Source organism: Sorex fumeus, unplaced genomic scaffold (assembly GCF_029834395.1).
Source record: "Sorex fumeus unplaced genomic scaffold, SorFum_2.1 ptg000034l, whole genome shotgun sequence".
NCBI lineage: Eukaryota > Metazoa > Chordata > Mammalia > Eulipotyphla > Soricidae > Sorex > Sorex fumeus.
Window position 1 is genome coordinate 28,783,232 of NW_026606091.1, and position 26,831 is coordinate 28,810,062.

Below are 26,831 nucleotides of genomic sequence, written 5' to 3' on the forward strand. Positions count from 1 at the left end.
CTGTGCCATCTGGGGAATTGGTAGCCACTGGGGCCCTTTGTTATTCATCACTGTCACCCCTGAATGGGGACCTGGAGATAGTTTGTTTACCTTTGTGGCACAGCAAGAGATCAGAGCCCCCTACCTCAGATACAGGTATGCCCAGACCTCTGCCAATGGCCCTACCCTGGGTCAGGGCACCTAGAGCCTGGTACCCTTTCTCAGGCACTAAGTGGATCAACCTCTATGCCTCTGGAGCCCTACTGCTGATTTCTTTAGGTTATTTGTTTTTCTTTTTTTCACTTCTAAATGCTCATTCTTCCAGGAGGTCTGGTGCCCAGCCTCAACCAAGAGCTGGAGCAGAGCCTCTGAGGCTCTCTTTCAGTTCTCTTAGGCTTCTGACACTAGGACCTTATCATCTACAGACTGCAGGATGGTCCATTCAAGGGCTCCAAGGAGGATTTTCTTAAGTCCAGAGCCAGGGTCTTCCTGAAGAAGGTGGCCGAGTTTTTGAATCCTTGGGCAACGGGTCCACAGTGACTGAGGTTTCCTCCTGTCTCTGGATCCTTTGGCCCAAACGCAAACGGGTCTGCTTCCTGGAACAATTTCCAAAGGGAGAAACACATCTTTTGAGGTTAAGGCCGGTCAATCATTGGGCACTAGAGGAAAACAGACTCAAGAGGGTGGAAGGGCTGGGTACCACAAGGTAACCAGCAGGAGCGACCACACTGACTCGGCGCAGATCATGACTTCTCAACTGAGGCCAATGGGTTGCTCCCAGTTGAGCTGCATCTCACCACTATTCCTGCCTCTCAGACCTGCGCAGTATCTTTCCCTATCCCTAACCACACCTCACGGGTTACCTGACATTGTGGCTGTCTCTGGAGGCTCACTCCTAGCATGAGTTTACCAGCAGAGGGGCATGATACTGCCATTAGAGGGCGCCTGGAGAGGGTATTTTCCAAAGGGGGAATCCACAGTGTCAAGGTGGACATTTATTTGCTCTTCTAGCTCTGTCGGGAGATCGAACGCCAATAAGATACTAAAGTGGGGAACAGGGAGAACCTTGTTTTCCATATGGAACCCCCAGCATCTGCTGAGACCATGGATTCTCAGGCCCAGCAAAAGCCGGGAAGGGCTGCACCTCCGATACCTTCATTGAGCTCTCTTCCTATGTTGCCCTGTCTTGAGGTCATGGGGCGACCGTTTCCACGACGCTTTTCTTGGGAGTGTAGGTACCAAGTTACCCTGCCTTCCCTGCCTGCCTGGGGACTCCCTGCGACTCTGTCAGACTGTCCAAGTGGTCCTGGTGTCAGTAGACGTTTCTGGAAGCTACCCAACTTTGAATGTCTGCCACTCCCTTTCACAGAGGGTCACAGCTTGTCTGGTGTCATATTGGCACTTTGTTCTCTCCTGCAGCATGTCATGGCCCTCTGGGGCAATGATCTGGGGCCTGCCTTCTGCCCCTCCGCATCCTCCACCCCTGACTCCTGCTCCTGCTCTGGCTCCCCTCTTTCTCCCTGCCCCTTGTCTGCCCTGCCAGTTCTCGCCGCCTCTAGACCAAGGGCACACTGGAGGTGCTGGCGCCTGCCCTTAACCACACGACTGGTGTCGTGCTGTCTCCACTGGACGAATGGCAGTGCCACCCAGCTGCCATGCTCTCTGCCAACTCCTCCTGTGCACCAGGTGCCACTGCTTGGGTGTTGCTCTTTTTCCTTTTGGTCTTGTCTTGCTTTCTCCCCTGCTTGGTAGTGAGTTTTGTTGTTTCACAAATGAGAATTGCAGCACTAATATCACTTTGAGTTTTCAACGACTATGAACTCATACGAACTTTGCCAAAATTTTTGCCTAAAGCTAACTAAAAACCAAGCATCAGGGACTGGAGTGATAGCACAGTGAGTAGGGTGTTTGCCTTGCACACGGCTGACCTGGATTTGATTCCCAGAATCCCATATGGTTCCCTGAGCACCACCAGGAGTAATTCCTGAGTGCATGAGCCAGGAGTAATCCCTGGGCATCGCTTGGTGTGACCCATAAAAGGAAAAAAAAAGCACATTTTGGAATGTGGGAGAACATGATGAGATAACAGTGCTAATGGAATGAACAGCTCCAAAGACTGAACATCGCACAAGGCGAGAGATCAGTTTTACAGCGGATCTGATGGGCGACGGGGTATTAGCAAGCAGCTGACAGGAAGTATGGAACAAGAAATGACCAAGCTTTCTTGGTGCCAAGAAGGATCGGGAGCATATCAATAATGTAGGAATATTTGGGGGATTTTCCCAGGTTTCTACGTTGAACAGTGTGACAGACCACCTCTGGGACATCTCGGGTGATTTCCGTGCTGTCTGGTCTCTCCCAGACCCTGTGCCTCATGGCAGCTCCTGCTCTCCAGGGTAGCCTGTCTGAAATTAGCCTGCGAGAAATGTGGGTAGAGGTGCACTCTCCTCTTCAGCAGGGCTCAGGAGATCCTAGTATCAGGACTTGAACAGGGCTGGGCTGCATCAGGGCAAGCACCTTCACCCCAGCAATATCCCTGGGGCCCATTCTTGAAAAGTCTGAAAGTGCTTGGATTGGAAGCTTCGGGTTCCACGGGGCTGTCTCCCTGGGCACGGTGCCGTACAGAAGGGGGAGTGAGGCATCTTTAAGGGAGCCCAACTCTACAGGAAGGAGATTTAGGTGGGAAGCAGCTGAAAAAAAATACTGCTTGGAGCAGGGCATTAGTTCAGCAGATAAAGTGATCATCTTGCACACTGCTGACGTTGGATCAATGGGCCCCCTAGTTCTACTGGGAATGGTCCCTGAGCTAAGTCGGGGTAAAGCCTGAGCATGTCTGGGTGTGGTGCTAACACCCAAAGAAAAGTGCTGCAAGCAGACAGGGCCGGCCTTTTCCCAGTGCCCTAAGGAAGGATTGCTCAAATTCTTAGAGGCCATAAGAGGGATTTCCCTGTTAGGTGGAAGGGGTGAGGGAGGGGAAGGGGGTGACAGCACTGGCTCTCCAGTTGTGACTCTGCCTGAGCAGTGACAGTCCACTTGGACAGTCCACAGTGGCCTGACTCAGGGCAGGACTTGGCTGCTGCTTTGACACAAAAGTGTCCTGAAAATGTGTGTCAGGGTCCTCAGGAGGAAGAAGCCCCCAGTGGGGGTCAAGAGGTAGGACACCTGGGGGCAGAAATAGGCGGACACTGCCCCCGAGCCCTCCAGCTCCCTTGGTTGGCAGAAAGCCTGGGGCTGCCCCTCAGTCTATCCAGTTTCAGTCAATCTAAGGGCACTGAAGTGGAGGCGAACACAGTGGAGATCATAAAGCCTGAGGAGCTGGAGGTGGTAACAGTCAAGAAGGACAAGCTGGTGGTGTGGGGAAGACCGTACATCTGGAGGCAGAAATGTCCCCCAACACTGGGCACCGGGGATGTGGGGGGCAGAAATGTCCCCCAATAATAGACACTAGTGGTCTGGGAGGCAAAAACAGGCCCCACGCAGTAGGCACCAGTGACATGGGGTGCAGAGGTTTCCCCTAACAATAGACAGCAGGGTTCCGAGGACAGAAATGTTCACAATTATTAGGCACCAGGAATGAGCAGAGCTGAAATTTCCTCCAAAAAAAAAAAAAACACTAGGGATGTTGGGGAAAATTGTTTTCCAAACTAGACACTAGAGCTCTGGGGCAAGAAATATCCCACAATAGAGAACAGAGCTTAGATAGGAGACATGTCCTCCAGCACTACACAATAAGGAGTCCCAGGAGCAGAAATACTCACCCCCATAGAAATAGTCCAAATAGTAGCAATAATAAATGACCACCTCCGCACCCCCCACCTTAGACTATATCCCAGGAGAGAGGAGTGGAGAATGCCTCCTCACCCCTGCTTTCCCACCTAAATGTTCAGATATTTCCGGTTTGTGGGCTGTCCTTGCATGGTCCAGGGCATTTTCCACTTTCTGAGTTAAAATTCGGTGCAGAAGGCCAGAGAGAAGTCTCAGGAGACTCAGTACAGGCTTGGGATGCATGAGGTCAAGAACGTTCCCTGGCACCACAGGGTCTCCTGATCACAAAGGCTGGAGCAAATAGAGATCCCCACAAACCCCAAACCTCTCAGGTATGTACACAGGCCATGAGGGTCAATGAAGCAGTACTTGGAAGGATCTCAGTGCTTAGAGGAAACACTCATTCAGAGCATCCGATTTTCAAAACGGCACTTGGCTACAACCATCTACCCCTCCTTGCCCGAGGGAAAACGAGGCAACACTCAAACCTTCGGTTCATGGGCTACAGACCAAGCAAAAGTCTGAGCCGAGAGCTCCCCCTCCTCCAGTGCACTGTTTCTATTCTGGGAAAGGAAGTCCTGAAAAGGATGGAGGCTGGAACAGTCAGCAACTGAGTTCTAGGCACTACCTGGGACAGTTTAGGGGATCATGAATTGGTGGCAGAGGAGAGAGAGGGGAGAGGGCTGAATCAGTCTCCCTGACAGCCACTGTCCTGTTTCCAAGATTGTTTCTACAAATGGATGCATCCCAGCCTGTGTGGGTGTGTGGCATTGGGTGGGTGGGTCCTGCCAGGGAACGGCTCATGCTTCTTGATGAAGCATGAGCTGTCCTGTGGGGGTCTCCCCATGGATCAGAACCTGACATGACATGCCCATGCCCATGGTGCCTGTTCCGTCTACACCTCCTCTGTAGTGCCCACCGGGAAGAGCCCCCACCTTGCCCCCAATGCTTCGTGGGTGCCAGGCCCCCTAGTGGCCAGATCATGTCTCAGGTAAAGGACCTGCAAACCTCCAGGTATTTCCCAAACCTCTCAAGGACTGGATGGAATTTCTCTGCCCAGAGCCTCACCCCAGTGTGGAACCCTTCACTGCCCACAGGCTCCCCAGACAGCACAAGCCCACAGTGACCCTGTGCCCCACCATCAGAGATAAATTTGATTCTCAGCCCAGCGAAAGTGAGAGGGGGAGATGTCAGAGCTACAGGAGACAGACGGAGACCACTGGGGCCTGAATGTGCTCAGGGAAGGGAGGACAGGTGCATTCGTGGATGCCATAGTGGGCACGGGCGATATGGGGGAGTTGGGGTTGCTTTCAGGCTGCAGGACTCGTGAGGGCAGCGTGGCCAGGCTTAGTGGCCCTAGTTGGGAGTGTGTGTATTGAGAGGAATTTCCAGAGCACGCCGGGATCAACACCAGAGAAGCATCAAGGTTCCCCAAGGCCAAGTCTGGTGTTCAGCTCCCAGTAGCATAGACTGAGTCTCAGAGAAAGGGGCAGAGCTGGGGTGGGGAGGTTCTATGGGGTCATTAAGAGCCCTCCAGGACTCAGAAAGGGAAGTCTCTGAGCAACAGGGGGAATTGGTCAGGGACTGACTGGGTCTGGGGGCTCAGGGCCCCACAAACTGGCTGCTGCACGTCAGGGAGGAAGCAGAGACAGAAGGACAGAGAGAACGTGGACACAGGATAAGGTGGGAGCAAGAACTCTGCGGGCTTCAGGAGAGGAGAGGGGCAGGGGCTCCAAGAAGATAAAGGAGAGGGGCTGGAGTGAGGGGCAGTTGGGACAGCGACCAGGACAGCCCCTCTGCCAGGCTCGCTGGGCTCCCACAGCAGCAGCCAGGCCAGACCTAGGGGTGCTCAGGGGCGAATCCTGGCAGCTGCAGCCCAGCCTGGGCATGGCGGGACGTGATCTCTGGGAATGAGAAAGTCGTGGACTGAGCTACGGGAGACCGAAAGGGTCAGTGCTCCTGGCCCACCGTGAGGCCCACAGAGTTCCAAGCCACCATCGTCGGTAGGGGGCAGTGCCCGAGGGTCCGGGTGGGGGTGGGGAGGCCCGTCAGGCCCACCAGGGCAGAGGCTGGTGCAGCCTTCATTGTGAGGTTACCCCTGGGAGCTCTAGATTTCTCCCTGGCCAATGGGGTTGCAGCCCCGAGGCCACGCCCCCTTCCCTGCCTATAAAAAAAGCTCGTGGCCCCGCCCCTCGGGGGACCCTCTCTCAAGGATGCTTGAGGGAGAAGTGGCCCCATCACACCTTCCCCCTGTTGACCCTTCGAGGGGTCATCTAGGGGTCACCTCCAGATGGTGACCCTTCCACGGGTCATCTACGGGTCACCTCTAGGTGTCATCTCTAGGAGATCGTTGGAAATTCGCAGAGCGCAACGGACGGTAAGAAAAGGCCCTGCGTTGGCCCTGCACTGGTCAGCGTATGGCCCCGAGGCCACAGGATCAAGCCCGGGCCCATTTCCAGCAAGACTTCCGGCAGTTTTGTCTCCAGCAGCCTCTGTCCTCGTCAGGGTCTCCCGGGACTCTGGGATGGGAGTCCCCAGAGAGCCCCTCTCCAGGACCTGTCCGTTCCTGTCCCCAGAATAGGACCTCCTGGGCTCCTGCTGTCCAAAGACCTGGGTGGCTGGACACTGGCTCCCCAGCTCAGGAGCTCAGGGAAATGCTGAGGAGCTGCCTCAGTGGCGCTGGGGAGTCAAAGCAGTGTCCCCGGGTACACAGACCCCTCACCACAGACCCTCCTGCCAAAAACCTCTTACCGTGCGACCACACCCTTCCCGTCTAATTTAGGACAGAAAGAGATGGAAGAACAGAATTTTAAAACATCAGATATATCTTGTAAAGGCGGAGAGTCACATGGCAGCGCCACATCCGTTAGGGGTGAATGATTTGGGCTGGTGCTTGGCACCAGGAGTTTGAAGCCTGTGATGTCTGAGGAGGGCAAGGCAGGGAGGAATCACCCAGAGTGTCCTGAGGCCACGGCCACATCCCTGCCTATAGAAATGCTCGTGGCCCCGCCCCTCGGGACACCCTCTCTCAAGGAGGCTTAAGGGAGAAGTGGCCCCAATGCACCTTCTGCATGTTGACCCTTTCCCTAGGGGATCATTGGAAATTGGCAGAGCATGAAAAGATGGGAAGAAAAAGTGCTAGGTCGGTGCTAACCCGCCAGCCCTGGGCCATGCGCTGGTTCTGCACTGGTCAGTGTGTGGCCAGGAGGCCCAGGATAAAGTCTCTGGCCATTGACAGCCACGTTTTCAGGCAGTCTTGTCCTCCAGCAACTTCTGTCCTCGCCAGGGTCTCCCGGGACTCTGGGATGGGAGACCCCAGAGACACTCTCTCCAGGCCCTGTTTCCTCCTGCCACCAGAATAGGATCTCCTGGGCTCGCACTGACCAAAGAGCTGGGTGGCTGGACACTGGCCCACCCAGCTCAGGAAACAATGGGGGTGGGAGCTCAGGGCATCACTGAGGAGCTGGGGAGTCAAAGCAGGGTCCCCGACTCCCAGAAACCTCATCACAGACCCACCTGGCAGTGGGTTTAACTGTGCAAAAACACCCTTCCCCTCTTGTTTGCGACAGAAAGAGCTGAAAGTACAGAATTTTAAAACATCAAGTGTATCTGATAAAGGCAGAAGTTTGCAATTTAGAGCGTCATCCTTAAGGGTTGAGTGATTTGGGCTGGTGCACAGCACCAGGAGCTTGAAATCTGTGATGTCCGAGGAGGGCAAGTCGGGAGGACTGACTTCGAGTTTCCAGGGAGGGGTCCTGTGAATGGGGCATTGTGACACGGGAGACCGGCTGGGAGCAGGAGCTGGGCGAGTCTCCCTGTCCCTTCACACCTGTGTCCTGCTCTGCGGGCAGCCAGAGGAAATGGGGTCAGCTGTCCACTCCCCAGAATGTTACAACCCTGAAAATGCAGAGAGCTCTAGGGCCGGGACATAGAACGCTTGTTTCTAGTTGTCCCTCGTGTCCCTGCCAGCACTGCCAGGAGGGCTCCAGTGGGTCCAAAGCAGGAAAGAATCTACTTAGTAAGGTGCCCGGAGCAGCAGATGGCGGTGAGAAATGAGCAGCCCCCGAGATGAGCAGGAGGAACCAAGAGTCGGGGCTGTGGACCATGAAGTTTGGGTGGGGTTGAAGGTCTGGGGTCCTTGACTGTCTGCTTCCTCTCAGGTTTACCGGCCTCTGGGTGCCCCCGAAACAGCCACATCGTTGAAAACATTTCGAAGGACAGGTGGAGGCAGGAGGTTCCAGGAACAACAGGTGAACCCGGAGAACAACTGCGGATGCGACTGGGGGCCGAGGGGACTGAGCTGGGGTGAGACAAGCGGGCGCAGCGCCGCCTGGAGTCTGAGGGCTGTGGGGTGGCCGGCCGGGAGCCCGGCCAGGCTCGAGTTGTGTCTCTGTAACAGTGGAAGGGGTCTGGGTAACATTCCGCAGTCTTGGAGCTGAACGAGTCTCCTATCATCTCCAATTATCACCTATCATTCCAACATGTCTTCACTGCGAGCCCACGAAAAGTTGCCGTACTCGAAGAGTTTTGAGAGAGGGGGCAGGGGTTTGCTGGCCATCAGCTCCCCTCCACCCTGGGGTATTCTTGGGGCATAACCATTCAGTCTTCTGGGCTGTGACTTTCCTGGTCTGTGAAATGGGCTGGTGAGACCACCAGTGAGGCCAAGAGCCTGCCTTGGGTGATGGCAGGAAGGACAGGTCAGAATGCCCTGAGGGCTGTGGTGGCACTGACTGGCCCACACTACACAGAGGGGTCTGGAGTTGGCAGTTGCCAGGTAGGAGTCAGGGTCCGAGGCAGAGGGAGACCCAACTCCTAGGCTCTGGGACAAAGACACCATGGGGGCCTGTGGCTGAGGGTCTGAGCCCTGCATCTCCTGGCTGGGAAGTAGTCGGCCCTCCTGCCTGTCCTCACAGACACTGTCCTACCTCCCACAGATCCCGGTGCACGACCAAAAGGTGCAGTGCCAATGGCCTCCCTGGGGCCGATTCTGCTGGTACCTGGAAATGCACACAGCTGCCGAAAAGAGCACCTGGATGCCCGCTGCCACCTGGGCTCCAAGGAGGAGCAGCTGAACCAGCGGATGCTGCGGCAGAAGCAGCCCATAGACCAGCTGCTGCAGGTGCCACCAAGGCAGCAGGCCCTGCTGGAGGCCGCCATCAGGGAGCTGAGGGAGACCAGGTGAGAGAGGGGCCACGGGCTCTGGGGCTGGAAGGCCCTAGACCTGCCTCCTCAGCTAGTGCCTTCACCCCAGGTGCTCTTCTGTGGGACTCAGCAGCAGAAACAGCAGCTGCAGAACCTGGTAAAGTGAAAAGGAGTCCCGGAAAAGGGTGAGTGACAGGAAGAAGCCCCTGTGGGTCAGAGGGCGGGGCTACTGGGGAGGGGAACCAGGCGACCCCACCCCCAGCCCCCCACCTCCCTTCCTTGGTTGAGACCCTTATGCTGCCCCACATCCCATCCACTCCAAAGGGATTGGCGTGGAGACGAACAACACACAGGTGCTTCTGGACACAAAACGTGAGGAGCTGGAGGCCACAGACAAGGAGGAGGCACAGGAGGCCAGGCAGGAGGAGTGCCAGAGTCCAGGAGCTGGAGGAGTCAGTCAAGTCCCAGGGGGCAGGGACCATGGCCTGTGTGAGATCCAGAGACGCTCCTGTTGCTGTCCTTAAGGAAGAGGAGTCCACCCACATCGGACCCAGGTCCCGTAATGACCCGCCGAAAATCCAGAAAACGCAGCTGGTCAGCAAGAGCTCCACTGGCAGCCTGACACCCAGCTGACACCTCGATTTTACTGCACCTAAGCACCCTGCCTCTCTCACCCAATTGATCTCGCCCAGCCCCGTCCTCCCCACGCCACCCGAGTTCTGCCTTCTGCCTTGGCCCTTTGCTCTTCTCCCTCCACTAGAACCAGGGATATCCCTCACTGCAAGACCAGGGATCAGGGCAAAGGCACAACTATTCTCCATCTCAAGAAAAGGGAGATCAGGGGGACAGTAAAGTCTCCATCCACTAGACCCCGAGATGGGGGTAAGAAATGTCCCCACCCCTAGACACCCCAGGGATCAAGGGGCACAGTTTCCCCCTCCAATAGACCCCAGGAAATGGGGGTGCCAGAGATGCCCCCCCACTAGACGCCAGGATTCGGGGGGGGCAGAGATTCCCCCCCACTAGAGGGCAAGGATTATGGGGGGGAAAGAGATGCTCCCCCCACTAGACGCCAGGGATCGGGGGGGGCAGAGATTCCCCCCCTCTAGAGGGCAAGTATTAAGGGGGGGCAGAGATGCCCCCCCACCACTAGACGCCAGGGATCAGGAGGGGCGAGAGATTACCCCCCCACTAGAGGGCAAGGATCAAGGGGGGGCCAGAGATTCCCCCCCACTAGATGGGAAGGATCAAGGGGGGGCCAGAGATTCCCCCCCCACTAAATGGGAAGGATCAAGGGGGGGGCCAGAGATTCCCCCCCCACTAGAGGGCAAGGATCAAGGTGGGGCCAGAGATTCCCCCCCACTAGATGGCAAGGATTAACGGGGGGGCAGAGATGCCCCCCCACCACTAAACTCCAGGGATCGGGGGGGGCCAGAGATTCCCCCCCCAGTAGAGGGCAAGGATCGAGGGGGGGCCAGAGATTCCCCCCCTCTAGATGGCAAGGGTTAACGGGGGGGCAGAGATGCCCCCCCACCACTACACGCCAGGGATCGGTGGGGCCAGAGATTCCCCCCCACTAGATGGCAAGGATTAACGGGGGGGCAGAGATGCCCCCCCACCACTAAACTCCAGGGATCGGGAGGGGCAGAGATTCCCCCCCCAGTAGAGGGCAAGGATCAAGGGGGGGCCAGAGATGCCCCCCCACCACTAGACGGCAGGGATTGGGGGGGGCAGAGATCCCCCCCCACTAGATGGCAAGGATTAACAGGGGGGCAGAGATGCCCCCCCCACTACACGCCAGGGATCGGGGGGGGCAGAGATTCCTCCCCACTAGAGGGCAAGGATCAAGGGGGGGCCAGAGATGCCCCCCCACTAGACGCCAGGGATTGGGGGGGCCAGAGATTCCCCCCCCCACTAGATGGCAAGGATTAACGGGGGGGCAGAGATGCCCCCCCACCGCTAGACGCCAGGGATGGGGGGCCAGAGATGCCCCCCCAACCACTAGATGCCAGTTATTGGGGTGGCCAGAGATACCCCTCACCACGAGACGCCAGGGATCGGGGGGCCAGAGATACCCCCCAACCACTAGACGCCAGGGATCGGGGGCGGCAAGAGATGCCCCCCCACCAATAGAAGCCATGGATTGGGGGGGCCAGAGATGCCCCCCAATTACTAGACGCCAGGGATGGGGGGCCAGAAATGCCCCCCCACCACTTGACGCGATTGATCGGGGAGGCCAGAGATGCCCCCCCACCACGAGACGCCAGGGATCGGGGTGCCGAGATGTCCCCCTCTGCAAGGTCCAAGGGATCAGAGGGAAGAAATGTCCCCCTCCACAAGGTCCAAGGGATCAGGATGGCAGATATATCCCCCAAGCACTAGCAAACAATGATTTGGAGGTCAGAAGTTACAACTCAGCTCTCCCCTCCCCATTGTGGGGTCCTGTTTCTGCGCATGACAGCCCTGAAGCTTGGCCGCTGGTACCATCCAGTCACCGGATTCTACACACTCTTTGGGGCTGTTTGGGGACTTTGTATTGCTGGCTGAGAAGGGGGGAAGGAGGAAGGCGGGCTTTCTCCCTGACTGCCACTGTCTGATTTTCATGATTGTTGCAATAAATGGATCTATCCGAGGCATGTGTGGGTGTGTGTGTCACTGGGCGGGGCAGGTCTGGCCAGTAGTTGACAATTGCTTCTAGATTGTGGGAAGCCTCGGCCATGTCACGATGCCAAGACGCGTCACCTGCCTGCCCCTGTGTGAAGCCTGTCAATGACCCCAGGAGAGTCCACCCCAAGGGTTGAAGGTCTCAATCACGGATGCGTCCCCAGGAGGGAGGGCAGGATGCAGCACCCAGAGCCCTGCCTTCCACTGCAGCACCTCCATGGCCTCCCCTGCCCCTGGTGCCTGTTTCCCCATTCCCCTCTGCAGTGCACCAGGGACAGACCCCACTTTGCCCCCTAGTGGCCACATCAGGTTTCTCAGGATGAGCACTTGAAAGTGCTCCTGCAGCAGGTGGGTCCAAGGTGCTGTCCCCTCAGCCAGGCTCCCCCTGGATGGCACCCACCCTAGCAGGAAGACAGTGTGTTATCAGTGGAGCAGGACGGGGACGTGGATGTAACATGTTTCTAGTGTCCCCGAGTCTGTACGGAGCTGATCCCTGATAATAGCGCCCCACTTCTTTGTGGACCATCAGATTCCCTAATACAAGTCCCACTGCCACCATCACTGCACTGTCAGACCCCACGTAATAGAGAACCAGGCCCCGACTCTCTTTGCTCCTGCACACCTGGACCTGTTGGGACAGCCTTGGCTGAGTGACACTCTACTGGTGACAAGAAGTGTGTCCAGATTCATGTATCAGACCAGATGGCAAAGCCTCAGAAGGCAGAGCCATCCTGTTCCAGTAATTTCCAGGAATTTGGTCAGCCATGCCCCTTCCTGCCTGTCACATTCCTACTTGGATTGGAACCAGGGTTCGGGGAGGCACCAGGGATCAGCCTGGTAGGGCTGTTCAGGGCAGGCACAGGCTGGTCCCGGTTTACCCCTCTGTGCCCAGTTCATAGCCCTTCCCCTCTAACTGCACCATGGGCCTGGGGCCGCCCGTGCACTCTCATGGATCTTCACACCTCACACATATCCTGCACACACTCTCGAAGCTTCTACTGGGGCTCTGGGCTTAGTTCTCTGTGTCCTGCCTCTGGGCCCCTGGGCTCTGGAAACACCAAGTCCAGGTTTTCCTTGAGGTTTGGGGAGCTGGGAGACTGTGGGGATCAGCGGCTTGAGCCCTCTCACCCCTTGCCGGTGGTGAGAGCTGTTCTCCCATTGAACGACTGTCTTTGGAGTTTTTCCTTTTAGGATCATACAGAGTCTCACCAAGGCAGGTGGCACCCAAGAATTTGCTGGAAGCATCCTAGTGTATTCCATGTGTGCAGGCTCTACCCAGCTATCCCCCAAAGGGGCAGTAGCAGGCCACAGCATGATTATGTAGGTTGTTTACAGGCTACCTTGATTCTGCGGTAACAACTTTCATCTAACATGCAGTGGTGCCTAGTGCTCTCTGGTGCTCCCACAGTGGTGACTCCAGTTTCTACGCTCAATGTTCGAGCGTTCCCGTGAGCCCCTTCCATCCTACTCGGGTAACCTGCTCTCCCTTAGTCTCTTGCTCGGTGAGAGATTTGGGAACCCCATCTGGGTCAGACAGAGGGACAGAGACATATAAATAAAGTTAAGGAAATAGGAGTAGCTTACTGGGGGGCTCCCAGGCGGACTCTCCGAACCTCAGGTGAGGCAATGGTACACCCGCGCCCTGGGTTAGATGAAGGGGGCTTTGAAGTTGTCTTGGTCTGGTCCTAGTCATCTGTTCGTGGGTCAATGGTAAGGAACATGGAATGAAGCCTGGTGGCTTCCTGTCACCAAGTGGGCTTTAAGTCTTGTCTTCCTCACCTGGGACAAGGTGATCTCTGACACCAGGAATGTTGCTGTCCACTCAGCCGGTTGCAATTTGGTTCTGGTCACCATTTTGTCAGAGCAAACCTCACATTTGATTCTTGTCAAATTCGGTGATTCCTGACTCATCCATCTTCTCCACCTCCTAGAGTGGGTCTCTCAGAGGTCCTGCCTAGTTTTTCGCTTCTGCCTCTTGCTTCCTGCTTGGTTCCCTCCCTTAGGCTTGGCAGACAGAATCATTTGCGAGTCCCTTAGCTCACCCCGCTGCGGCTGATCCTGACAAACTAGCACCTGCAGGTTAATCTTCTGGCGATGCTTAGTGATGAGTGACTCTCTGGGATTGTTTCTCATTTCTGGCCTGACTCTGAGAGATGTCCATTCTACAGTGAGGCCCTCAGGAGTGGCCAAATCTGACCAAAGTTGGTCCTGACCAGCCTCCAGCTCCCTGGCCCTTCTCGAGTTCATTCTTTCAACTGGCTCAAAGCCCCCTCCCCCTCCTGACTGGTTTGAGTAGAGCAGCGTTCATTCCTCATTGGAGAAAACAGCTTTTCCTCCCTGCTGGGCACTGAGCAGGCCCAGGGCCCATTGATTGAAAAGGCAACTGCAGTCAGGGAGTCATTTTAGTTCTGGACCCTTAATGCCCATTGCATTCTGGACCTGTAAGGCGTTTTTCTACCTGGGTGGCCAGTTGAGTCAGAGACCCTCTTCCTGTTCGCAATCACCACAGCCCCCATCTGGCCTCTGGGGCACACAGAGCAGTGAGGAGACCAGAATCAGCCCTGGGGATGGGGTGATGTTTTTTCACCTCTGGGCTGCTCAGGCAAAGGAGCAGAGCACAGTTAGCAGGCACATCCTCCCCCTGCCCTCCGCCCCCCCGCCATGATCCTACCATCCAGGGTATATTCTCAATGACTCCATGCTCATCAAGGGTCAACTGTCAATGAAGATGAAACTAGAACCCAGGTCTGCACTTGCTGGTGACCTTTGTCAGGATTCCTGCCCCGCACACCGCCTCCCCAACCAGACTCTGTCTCCTTCCCCTGTCTGGTCTCTACAGGTACCAGCAGAGTTTGCATCTGCTTTGGCAGCCTCAGGCAATCCATGGTGTTAGCTCAGTGCACCAGAGAGTCGAACCTGGGGGCTCAGCACAACTCCCCATTTCTATTACTGTTAGTATTTGTGATCAAGGAGACCAAGGCTAGTCTAGGTGCTGGCAACAGTGCCGTTGGGGCAGACCCTCAGTACCCGAGCGTTTCTTGCCCTGCTCACACCCAGCATGCCTCCAGCTCTCCCTGCCAGAAGATCCACGGTTCTACATTTGGACACGGTTAGAAGTTGCTGATGCAGATGTTTCTGTTTCCTCACCTCTTTAAGTTAAACGTTTACAGCAATGGTGAAATTTGCTTCTCATCAATGTTGCCTGTCGTCTTGCATAAACTCAGTAAGAGAATTACAGATTCCTTTAATCTGCCGCTTCAAATTTAGTTCAATGTAAAGTCAGGCATGTAAGGTCAGATCTGTTGGCTTTTCCTGGCCCATGTCATCTGCTCCTACTCCCCAGACTCCAAACCAGGGGCCAGTTTTATTTTGTCTATCCCAGACTCAAGGGGTCTCTGACCATTCTTTTGGCCAGAGACTGTCCCATGATGTAATCTGGACCATATCTCATGTGGGACCTTAGGCCTTCCCTTGTCCAAATCAGGGTCACCTGGCGCCTGTCCGAGGTCCATCCAAGGCCCTCCACGTGATGCACATTTGAGAATGTTTGAATCAAGGACAATCACTGGGAAACTGAAGCTTTAGTAAGATGAATGTCCAGGATGAGATCAGGACCCACCTCTGACTGCATCAAGCATCAAGCAGTGTCTGTGTGGGGGTCTCTTTGCCAGGAGCCCAAGAGAATACCAAGGCCATCAAGGAGAGAAAAACTAACATTTCACTGGTAGTCTGGTCTGGGAAATGATGCCCTTCTGTCTACATAGTTTCACAGTAGAAAATTCCCAACATCCTCACTGAACCACATGCCAAATACCAAAGGAAACATATGGGCTTTACCTGGAACTTGGGAGTCAACATCCTAGACCAATCAATGCCCTCAACCCCACATTAAAAGATCAATTCCAGAGTCAGTTTGGCGGGAACCCCACATTGTAGACGCAAGAGAGAAATACTCACAGGCTAGGAAACAGCAGAGACCCGAGGAGGCCCGTGTTGGATCCTCACACTCCGCACTATGCTGACAGGCAGCTCCTGGGACACGGCCAGGGCAAGGCTGACTGCTCAGTGGGATACCAAGCAGGTCCCCTCTTCTGACAACACTCTCTGGGTCCCCTGTGTCTTCCTGAGTGTGGTGAGTCTAGGGCATGACACCTGCCGCTGTGAGAGCCATGGGATTCAGGTACCTTGCAAAAGGGTCTGTTCCTGGGGCAGGGGAGGGAGCACGTGGAGGGCTTCTTCCTTCTAGTCCTCACCCAACACTAGCCCACAGTTGGAAATTTGGTGCCTGAGCCACCAGGGTCACAAGGTACTTCCCCAGGGGCTAGGAAATACATGTCATCTTGTAATTCCTGAAAGTCACGGGGTAGGTGGAAGACTCCTCTTAGGGCATAAAGGTGGCAGGGTGAGGGGAGTGCTGGACATGTGCCAGCTCTGACCTCCGGCAGCTTAGAAAAAGTAGCGGCCCTTGAGCACAGTTCCTGACCTCCCAAAGAACACCAGACCCCCATTCTGTTCTTCCAAGACTGTGGTGAGCCACCCAGGAGACACACATATAATACTATGAGTATTTTACCTGTCATGTCATGTCACGGTTACCCAGGCCTGGCCATTGTGAAGATGAGAAACCAGGCCAGCTTAGTGACCCCAGGTGGCCTCGGACTTTCATCTTCCGTAGGAGTGTCCTGGCAGGCAGGTGTCCATCCCATCCCTATCTGGGGTTGGGAGACCTCCCGGTCTTCAGGACTTGTCTGGACCCTGAGAGCAGGGCCCAGGCTGTGGTCAGTCATTGCAGTTCTGCAGTTCCCTGGTTATCCATAGCAGAGACCATTTCCAGTTCTCCCTCTGGCCAACGTGCCTGAAACAACAATTCTGTTTTTTGTCCAAATTTGAAATCCTTTGTCCCCCAAACTGAAACCTCCTATATTGGGAAGTTGCCCAGCTTTGAGCAGGACAAAGGGGGAATGAAAAATCAAGCATTCTTTTACTTGGTCAGTAGGCAACATCTCACCCCTTTTTCCAATTATGGCACGCCCGGACCCCTGTCTTAGGTCGTCCGTCGTCCCGCCGTGGTACCCGTCATTGGGGACAATGCTTTAGCCCCTGTGTTAGGTGTGCGCGGCGGTGACAGAAGTTGCCCGTCATTGGGTATCCTGGGCAAGGGCATACTTCCTTAACCACGAGGAGGCACAGGGGAGGATTGGTGACATTTCTACCAAACCAGGCAGGACCCAGTGTGGCTTGACCAGAATGGAGCATGGCTCAGAAAAGAGGGGCAGGGGTAGGGTAGAGGGGTGATGGGGATCTCTTCGTTCAGTGATCGGGGGGGTTCTGTACAGGTCCGGTCCGCACTCCTTCTCTTCCTGCGTTTTCCGGTACCGGCCACGGGATCAGGTCACTGCAACAGATAAAGGAAGAGGCTTCCCAGGCCCATTAGAAATACCTTTCTGAATAGGGCTGCTCTTTGCTAGTTTCTCTCAGTTGCATAAAGTGAATTTGAGTGATTTGCCGATCAACCCTGCCAATCTGGTCTCTGACAAATGAGACAAGTCGACTCAGGATACAGGGCCCGAATGTAAGCATCAGTAATAGTATGATCAGAGGGCCTGCTATAGTAGATATCAGGGTGGTGAACCAGGGGGATTGATTAAACCATGACTCAAACCACCCTTCGTGAGCCTCTCTGTCCTTCTTACGCCGTTCCAGGTCTTCTCTCAGCTTAGCCATGGAATCTCGACTACCCCCGTGTGGTCGGCGTAAAAGCAGCACTCTTCTCCCAGCACACGGGTTCGATTTTTAAGAGGATCTGCAGGATAACCCCATGCCATGGCCTGCTATACCACATAAGTCCCCAATTCAGGCGGTTAACCCATCGGGTCTCCGACCTTCCCTTATCAGTGAAGGAGATTTTGACCAGAAGCATTTGGGGGTGGTATTGTACAGAATATGAGCCATATCTCAGTGGCACAGCATAAGAAATATTAACCAGGTCGTGGTCAACCGACCATTTCCAATAGCCATCGTTAGAATCTACGCAAGACCAGCTGGCACAATAGTAAGATTCAGGTCCACCGCAGGTTCTCCTCCCTTGGCCTGTCCGGAACCCGGGGCAGGTGAAAAAGCCATTGCGTCTCATAGAGGCTCTGGCCCCGGACCTTTCAAAACCATCCTGAAAGGGGTAGGCGTCTTCCAGGGAAAAATATAAGTCAGGGAAGCACTGATTAAGGGGTGCTGCCAAACCAGGCAGGACCCAGTGTGGCTTGACCAGAATGGAGCATGGCTCAGAAAAGAGGGGCACTTGTGGTACTCCAAACCTCATAGTCCTCTCCACTCCTTATGACCGAGGTCTGCCTGAATGGTTGTTGTCGATTGCCATGAGTTTCGGTAGGGTCCTTCATTAATAATATAGCGAGGGTCCAGGCGACAAGCGTCATTGTGGTCATTTTGTTCCTGTGGAAAAAAGAGAAGGAAATTCGTCTCAGGGCTAAGTACCCTGGAGGTGAGTTTCATTATTTTTCCCAGCTGTGGGGGACAAATGATCGGGGGGCTCATGTATTGGCCTGACCAGGCGTTCCGGCACCCAAATGGGTTTTTCTGTATTAGTTGGATATACACAGACTGTGCCTCTGACTCTGGCAAGGATTGCTGCCGGTGGTTGCCAGGTTCCTGAGGACAGATCCTTCCATTTCACCATTGCTTTAAGGGGAGCCGGAGTAGCAAAGTGACGTTGGGCTGCACTGCGGCCTGAATCATCGAGGAGCAAAAAATTTAAAATGAATAAGGTTGTGGATAGGAGCGCTTGTGGCCCTTGACAGCCTTGGTAGATCTCACCCTCTTTTGTTTTAGAAATGTAAGTTTTGAGATGTCAGTGCGCTCGCTCTAAGATAGCCTGTCCTTGGGGGTTATAGGGAATGCCTGTTGTATGTGTAATATCCCAGGTTTCACAAAAGGAATGAAAAGCGCGGCTTGTATAGGCCGGTCCATTGTCAGTTTTAATTTGCCTGGGATTTCCCATATATGAGAAAGCAGCAGTAAGGTGATCTATAACATGTTTCGTTTTTTCCCCGGCATGTAGTGAGGCAAAAATCATGCCCGAGTGTGTGTCTATCGAGACATGGAGATAATGCCGGTTTCCCAATGAGTTAGTGTGGGTCACATCCATTTGCCAAATATCATTTGCTCTCAGTCCTCTAGGATTGACTCCCAGGGATGGGGAATGTATATAAGGAGCGCAAGCGGGACAGACAGTGGTTATGGAGAGAGCCTCAGCTTTGGAACAACCCGTATGAAAACGAAGAGACTGGGCATTAAGGTGGAATTTTTTATGTAGCTGCATGGCCTTATCACATTCTAGGGATGTCATTATAAAGCGGGTAGCTTTATCTGCTCGTTCATTGCCTTCTGCAAGGGGTCCCGGGAGGCCAGAGTGTCCTCTAATATGACCCACACAGAGGGGGTCCTTTCTGGCCCAAATCAACAGTTGCAATGTTTGTAATTGAGATAAAATTTTCAAGCCCTCACCAATGTGGGGTGCTGTTTCTAATCGGGGGAAGATATTAGCAACATACACACTATCAGTGTAAATATTGAGGGGCTCATTATGGAATGTCTGCAAGGCCAATAATACAGCAGTTACTTCTGCAAATTGCGCCGAGGTCTCAGCAAGCTGTATGGCGTGAACATCCTGCCCATCAACCACTACGGCTCGACCGCTCTTAGAGCCTTCAGTGAAGAGGGTCCGTGCACCCGGAAGGGGGGTGGTCTTTATGATTCGAGGGAAGATAATAGGGCAAATCCTGAAGCTTTGCAGGAGTTTATGTTTGGAATATGCCTGTGTAATTTGGCCTTTAAAGGAGCAGACAAAAAGGCACCAGGAATCATCATATTGCATCAGATTATTAATCATGTCTTTGGAATAGGGAACGACCAATATGTCCATATCCTTAGCAAAGAGTGCACACCCTATGGTTCTGGCCTTCCAGAGTAATTGAGAAACTAAGGTGGGATAGGGAATCACCGTTCGGGTGGGGGAAGCTGAGAGGTGGACCCAATATAATGGACCAATCTGCCAGAAAACTCCAGTTGGGGCAAACTCTGAAGCAAGCACTATAAATTGTAGTGGTAGATTGTAATCAATATGGTGTATTTGCATTTCTTCTAAGGCAAGCTCTGCTTTTCTAAGAGCCAATTGTGCCTCTGGGGTCAATTGACAAGGCGAGGAGGGGTCAGAATCCCCCTTCAATAGTTCAAAAAGAGGTTTGAGCTCTCCCGTGGGCAGGGAGAAGGATGGTCGGAGCCATTGGAGTTCTCCCAAAAACTGTTGCCATTGGTGTAGAGTCTTTAAATGGGAGGTGGCAAACTGTATTTTTTGACGCACTATTCCCACCTTGTTTATGGTGTATCCTAAATATCTGTATGGGTGGGAGAGCTGTACCTTGTCCGGGGAGATTACAAGGCCTGCTGATTCCAGGGCGACCCGGACATGATCATAGAGTTGAAGTAACAGGTCTTTGGTGGGGCAGGCGGCTAAGATGTCATCCATATAATGGATCAAAAGTGCGTTGGGGAAACGATCCCGGACTGGCGCTAAAACCGCTGCAACATATATCTGACACATAGTGGGACTATTAGTCATGCCCTGGGGAAGGACTACCCTTTGGTAGCGCTGATAGGGTTCCTGAAAATTGGGGGAAGGTAGAGAGAAGGCAAATCTTTGACAATCTTTAGGAGCTAATGGAATATTGAAAAAACAATCTTTAAGATCTATCACTAACAATTGCCAGGACTTTGGTATAGTGGAGGGATGGGGGAGCCTTGGCTGCAGGGCCCCCATTGGATGCATGGTGGCATTGACTGCTCTGAGATCTTGCAATAATCTCCACCCGCCTGTCCTTTTCCTTATAACAAAGATTGGGGTATTCTAGGGAGATGTGGATGGGGTAATGTGCCCCTTTTCTAATTGCTCAGACACTAGGGCATGTGCGGCCTGTAATTTCTCTTTAGGTAGGGGCCACTGCTCCACCCAGACTGGATCATCTGATTTCCAGGTAATTGGGGTGGGAGGCCGCTCGACAGTGGCCCCGATTAAAAAGGGCTAGTTTCTTCCAGTTCCTCAACGGGCATTAAAGTCACGGGATTTTCCTGCCCGGAGGATGGGCAGTCACTAGTGATATGGGCTATGGTCTTAAAGGAGACTGGCGATGTCTGCGAGCGACTGGGTGATGTAACCAGAACCGCGCCCATAGCTGAGAGTATATCTTGTGCCCAAAGATTGGTGGGGAGGTCTGGGACAATGCAAGGCTGGAACTGGCCCTTATGGCCCTCGGCGTCCTCCCAGGTCAATACTTGGGCGCTACGGCTGGGTCGGACTTGGCCAAGTCCTTGCAAAACGGCTGTAGCCATTGTGGCAGGCCAGTTGGCAGGCCAATATTTACTGGATATCACTGAGACATCTGCCCCAGTATCTAATCACTTAATCACTTAACTTCCCGTTAGTCCTCGATTTGCTCGAGCGAGCGCCAGTAACGTCTCCATTTGTCCCTGTCGCGTGCTAGTGTAGCCCAATGGCATCTGTTCGCTCCAGGAACATGAAGGGCCTCAAACCGATCGTTCATGATCTTGACGAAGAAGTCTGACCATCTGGTAGGTGAGCGGCCACGCGGTCTCTTGACATCCCGTGGAATCCAATCAGTAACAGCTCTAGTCCAACGGTCGTCTTTAAATCTCATTACGTGACCTGCCCATCTGATTTTCGACACCTTGGCAAATGAGACAGCGTCCCTGATCCTTGATCCTCGATGAATGTCAGAACTCCGGATTGGTTCTCTCATTTGAGTGAAACGTGATATTCCAAGCATAGCTCTTTCTATTCTTCTTTGGGAGACCTGAATAGCGTTCTCATCTTGTTTGTGTAGGGCTCAGGTCTCTGAGGCATATGTTAATGCAGGAAGAACAATGTTTATGAGAAACAGCCTTGTTCCTGACGCCCCATTCGCTCTCAATGGAACGACCATCTCCGAATGCAACAGCTATGTGTACCTAGGTCGAGAGGTCAACATAACAAATGACCTGGCACCCGAGCTGCGCAGGAGGAAGAAAGCGGCTTGGAACGCCTTCAAGAACGTCGAAGAAATAGTTAAGAGGACGAAGAACCTCCAGCTCCAGGCACATCTCTTTGATTCCAGTATCTAATAGCCCAGAGAATTCCTTTGAGTTGATTCTTAGCACATAGCGTGGTCGGGAAGCCATATGGGCAATCCAAAATATTTGGGCTGGATTATCTGAGCAGTCTTCGTTTGTCTGACCCTGGACCGAGAGCGTCGAGGTGGGGTCTTGCCACGTCGGGAGGAGGAGCAGGTGTGCAATCAGCTGTCCCTTTTCTATCGTCACAATGCCACGGGGGGAATCTGCCAAGACATGAATTTGTCCTATGTAGCTCTCTGTGATAGATCCTGGGTATATCTGCAATCCTTGCAGGAGAGCCTTTTCTGACCCTAGAATGAGGCCAGTGGTTCCGGGCGGTAGGGGGCCATAGACCCCCGTCTCCAAACTTTCAATTCCCATAGATGGTGTTAGTACCGCCCGGACAGAGGCATAAAGGTCTAGACCTGAGCTGGGAATTGAGGAACCCCTGAGAGAGGGAGGGAAGCTATCGGGAGCGGGCTGATACTTTGACCCGATGTCTGATCGGCCTCCTGCCTGAAGGCTTGCAGGGTCCGAGGCAGGCCCCTCCCGCCGTTTCCCTGCGGCAGTGGATTGCCTAAGTTATCCGGTCTGGAGCGACACTCGGCTGCCCAGTGATTGCCTCTCTTGCATCTGGGACATAGCCCGGGTGATCCCCCCTTCTTCCTCAAGGGGTTGTTGGGACATTCCTTTTTGAAATGGCCTGGCTGTCCGCATTGATAGCAGCCTTGCTTGGCTTTTTGTGGGGAATCCCTGAAAGCCCGGAAACCTGGGAAGTTGCCCAGCTTTGAGCAGGACAAAGGGGGAATGAAAAATCAAGCATTCTTTTACTTGGTCAGTAGGCAACAGTTAAAGAAACTTTGGTACATCTACACAATGGAATACTAAGCAGCTGTTAGAAAGGATGAATTCATGAAATTTACATACAAGTGGTACTACATGGAAAGTACCATGCTAAGTGAAATGAGTCGGAAAGAGAGGGACAGACATAGAAAGACTGCATTCATCTGTAGAATATAAAGTAACAAAATAGGAGACTAACAACCAAGAATAGTCGCGATAAGTACCAGGAGGTTTGCTCCATGGCTTGGAGGCCAGCCACACATGCTGGGGGAAAAGGCAGCTCAGATAGGGAAGGGAGCACCAAGTAAAGGGTGTTGGGAGGGTCCTGCCTGGATGGGAGAAGCATGCTGAAAGTAGACTATAGACCAAACAGGAATGCCACTCAATGCCTCTTTTGCAAACCACAGCACCCAAAAGGAGAGAGAGAACAAAAGGGAATGCCCTGCCACAGAGCCAGAGTGGGATGGAGGGAATGGGGGTGGGAGGGATACTGGGATCCGTGGTGGTGGAAAATGGACACTGGTGGAGGGATGGGTCTCGATCACTGTATAACTGAAATCCAAACACAAAAATTTGTAAGTCTATAACTGTACCTTATGGTGTTTCACTAATAAAAATTTTTAAAAAAGGCTGGCCTGGGTGCAGAGGTGGGTGGGCGGTGATGGGAGGGAAACTGGAAACTTTGGAGGTGGGAAATGTACACTGGTGGAAGGATGGGTGAACAACGATGACTGAATCCTAATCATGAACAGGTTTGTAAGGGTCTATCTCACATCGATTCAATGAAAATAGAATTTAATAGGAGAATGGCTTATATTTGGATTTATAGAATTAGATGTGTAGTACATTTTCTGAGGTGAAATCCAGAGCTCAGCTGAGGCACTGGGGTCTTTATAGAATTGTGGAAATGTGATGCTGGACTTGAGTTTGGAGACAGTGCATGATGAGTAGATCAGTGGTTCAAATGTGTCCTGCTTTGAGCACCATTCAACATGTCATTACTTAATCTCTTTTTAAAAAATGATTATTTCATTTACTTTAAGAGGAAACTCTGTATGGGCATTTATGAATGGCAAACAAATTTCATTTGCATTAGATATGGAAGTGGGAAAATGCTGCAGGGGACCTTCAGAGGCCTCTCGGGGTACAGAGATGGGGGTGGGGGACAGGCCCAAGGGACCTTCCCGAGTGGCAGTTTGTGATTGACAGGTACAGGCAGTTACTGGCCTTTAGAAGTTAGGGTCAGTGGTCAGCTCTTTCAGCCCACATGCTCTTTTGAACACGTCCTCCTTTCACATCTTACTGAGTAAGTTTTTTTTTCAAGAAAACTATCTTGCAGGATTGGAGGGGTGGTCCAGAGGGAAGGGCATTTGCCTTGTGGACCATCCAATTCAGATGTGACCCCGGGCACCGCATTTGATCCCCGAAACCCCAACAGGAGTCGTCCCTGAGTACAGAGCCAGGAGTGAGGCCTGAGCAACACTGGGTATGTCCCTCCAAAAATGTCCAAGTATAGCAAAAAGAGAGCAGGGGAGAGTTAGAGGGGTGGTTCTGATTGCAGTGGAACTCACTGGATCATTTGGGAATTTCACACGCACCATTGTAAACTGGTATTCCTTTCGGGATGCAGTGTAGAAAAATCAACGGAAAATTAAAATTTTTATTTTGAAACAGTTAAAAGAGGCCGGGAGATAGTAGAGCGGGAAGGGCACTTGGGTTATCTGACTTCAATCTCTGGCGTCCCATAGTGTCCCTTGAGCATGGCTGGGACTAATCCCTACTGTGGTTCCAAAACCACATAAGCAAACAAGGAAATGTAATATATTAAAAGCTAGAACAGGTGGTGAGGTGTCTGATTTGCATACTTCTATCCTGGGCTGATGATTCCTGGCACCTCCTATGGATCCTTGAGCACCATTAGGGGTGATCCCTGAGCACAGGACAGGTGACAGGGTCCCCAGTCAAGGGAGGTCTCAGCTCTTAGGCCCCTGGAGCAAGACCATGGGGGACTGTGCAGGGGACAGATTGCACAGGCGCTGCCAGCCTTGGGCCTGGGAGTCGGTGCTTGACCTCCACATCCCTGGACCCAGAGCAGGATACCCTGGCTGCCTGTCCTCACTCCCAGCCTTGCGCCCACAGGTGGGACTGCAGGACAAACAGGTGAGTGTCTGCAGCAGCAAAAGGAGTAGGTTCTTGGCCTCCCGCAGTAGGACGTGGCCTCTGATCAGTGTCGGTCTCTGAGAATGAGCAGGAGGAGGAGCAGGTGCTACTGCAGAGCCAGCTCCAGATCAGCTGCAAGGGGAGTGAATCAGGACAAGGTGGATATGGAGAAATGACAGAAGGTGCCGGGGGAGACCCACTGTGAGGGTAGGAGCCCGCCTGGGGTGGTGGGAGGAAGGACAGGCCAGGACGCCACCCACTATAATGTATCAAAATCTAGAAGAGGCTAGAGGGATTTTGGGGGTGCGGATTGGCCCTCACTGCACAGAGAGGGTACTAGTAGCGGGGAGGCTGCTGGGTCGAGGTAGGGGGAGGCCCCATCTCTTAGGCCTTTGGAGAAAGACCCCCAGGGGAATGTGCAGGGGACAGGTTACCCCATGTGCTGTTTTGCTTGGGCCTGTGTGTGAGTGTCTGGGCCCTGAATGTTGTGGTGGGATCTGGACAGCCTTCGGCCCTGTCTCATGACAGAGATGTGCATGCAAGACTAGAAGGTGCAGTGCCTGCAGCCTGGAATGCTCCTAATGGTATCAAAAGCAGCACACAGCTGCAACCCCATACCTGGATGTCCCACTCACCTGGGCTCCAAGGTCGAGCAGGTTCTGAGGCACAAGCCGCTCATGGACCAGCTGCAGAAGGTGCTAACAAGGCAGCAGGCACTGCTGGAGGCCACCTTCAGGGAGCTGAGGGAAACCCAGGTGAGTGGATGGGCAGGGACTCAGGGACAGGAAGGCGCATCCGGCCCTAGACCTGCCTACTGACCTGGTGCCTTCATCTTTAGGGAATCCTCAGTCCTGAAATCAGGAGCAACTGAGCCCCAGGCCTTGCTGGAATTCCAAGGGTACCCTGAAGAGGGTGAGTGGTGCGGTGGGTCTCCAGGAGGGAGAAGTTCCTGATGGGGATCTGGAGGTGGGGCTCTACGGGAGGTGGAGCCAGGCGGGACCCCTGAGATGCCTCCACCTTCCTTGCTTGGCTGAGACCCTGGAGTGCCCAATAGTCAATCCAGTGTCGAAGAACACGGAGTTGGAGGTGAACATAGTGGAGGTTTGTGAGACCATGACCTCTATGGAACTCGAGATGATGTTCATGAAAGACAGGCTGGTGGCATGTGAGAAGACTAAGGATCTGGATGACTAAGGTCTGAGACTAAGGTCTGGTGTCCAGACCTGGGCAGCGGGATGATGGATTGTGTGAAGAACCCAGAGGGACCCTCCTGTTCCTGTCTGTGAGGAACAGGAGGCTGCAGACCTCAGATCCGGATCCTGTAATGACCTGCCCCCAAATAACCAGAATCCAGCTCGTCCGCTTGAGTTCAGCTGGCAAGCTCGTTCACCATTAATCCACTTTTTCTACCCTGATGATGTACCCTGTGTTCTTCAATTCCAACTAATCTAGCCCTGATCCAGTTCTTCCCACCCTGCTCCTTCCTCCCTCCTTCGCGCTCTTCCACTTTCCCTCAGCACTAGATCCTAGGGGTCAAGGGGACAGAAAGGTCCCCCAACACTAGACCGCAGGGATCAGTGGGACAAAAATGTCTCCTACCTCTAGGCACCAGGCATGTTGGGAGCAGAAATTTAAACTGGGCCACACTCCAACCTCAGTCATGATAGCTCCAAAAGCCAAACAAGGGCTTGTGGTGGGAGCTCTCCCTCCCCAGTATACAGTCCCGATTCTCCATATGGCAGCCCTGAAGCTAATGGGGTCTGGAAACATCAGAGCAACCAGTTCTAGACACTCTTTGGGGGCTGGTTGGGCACTGATGATTTGAGGAGAAAAGAGAGGAAGGAGGCATGCTGGGTCACTCTCTGACAGTCACTGTCCTATTTCCAAGCTTGTTTCAATACATGGATCCATCCCAGGCCGTGTGGGTATGTGTCTTGGGCGAGGTGTGTCCTGCCAGCAGTTGGCAGTTGCTTCTAGATTGGGGGTGGCCCTTTCCATGGGATTCACCATGTCTAGAGCCTGTCATCTGCATGCCCCTGAGTACGATGTTAATGACCCCAGGAGAGTACCTCTAAGATTTGGAGTGGTAACATTCAAAA

General features: G+C 53.6%; 1 protein-coding gene across 1 annotated transcript in view; it reads left to right on the forward strand.

Annotated features, from left to right (window-relative positions):
- LOC130026613 (polypeptide N-acetylgalactosaminyltransferase 12-like) overlaps positions 1-26,831 on the forward strand; it is a 144,829-nt gene that overhangs the window by 55,413 nt on the left and 62,585 nt on the right. The gene's annotated exons all lie outside the window — the stretch shown is intronic.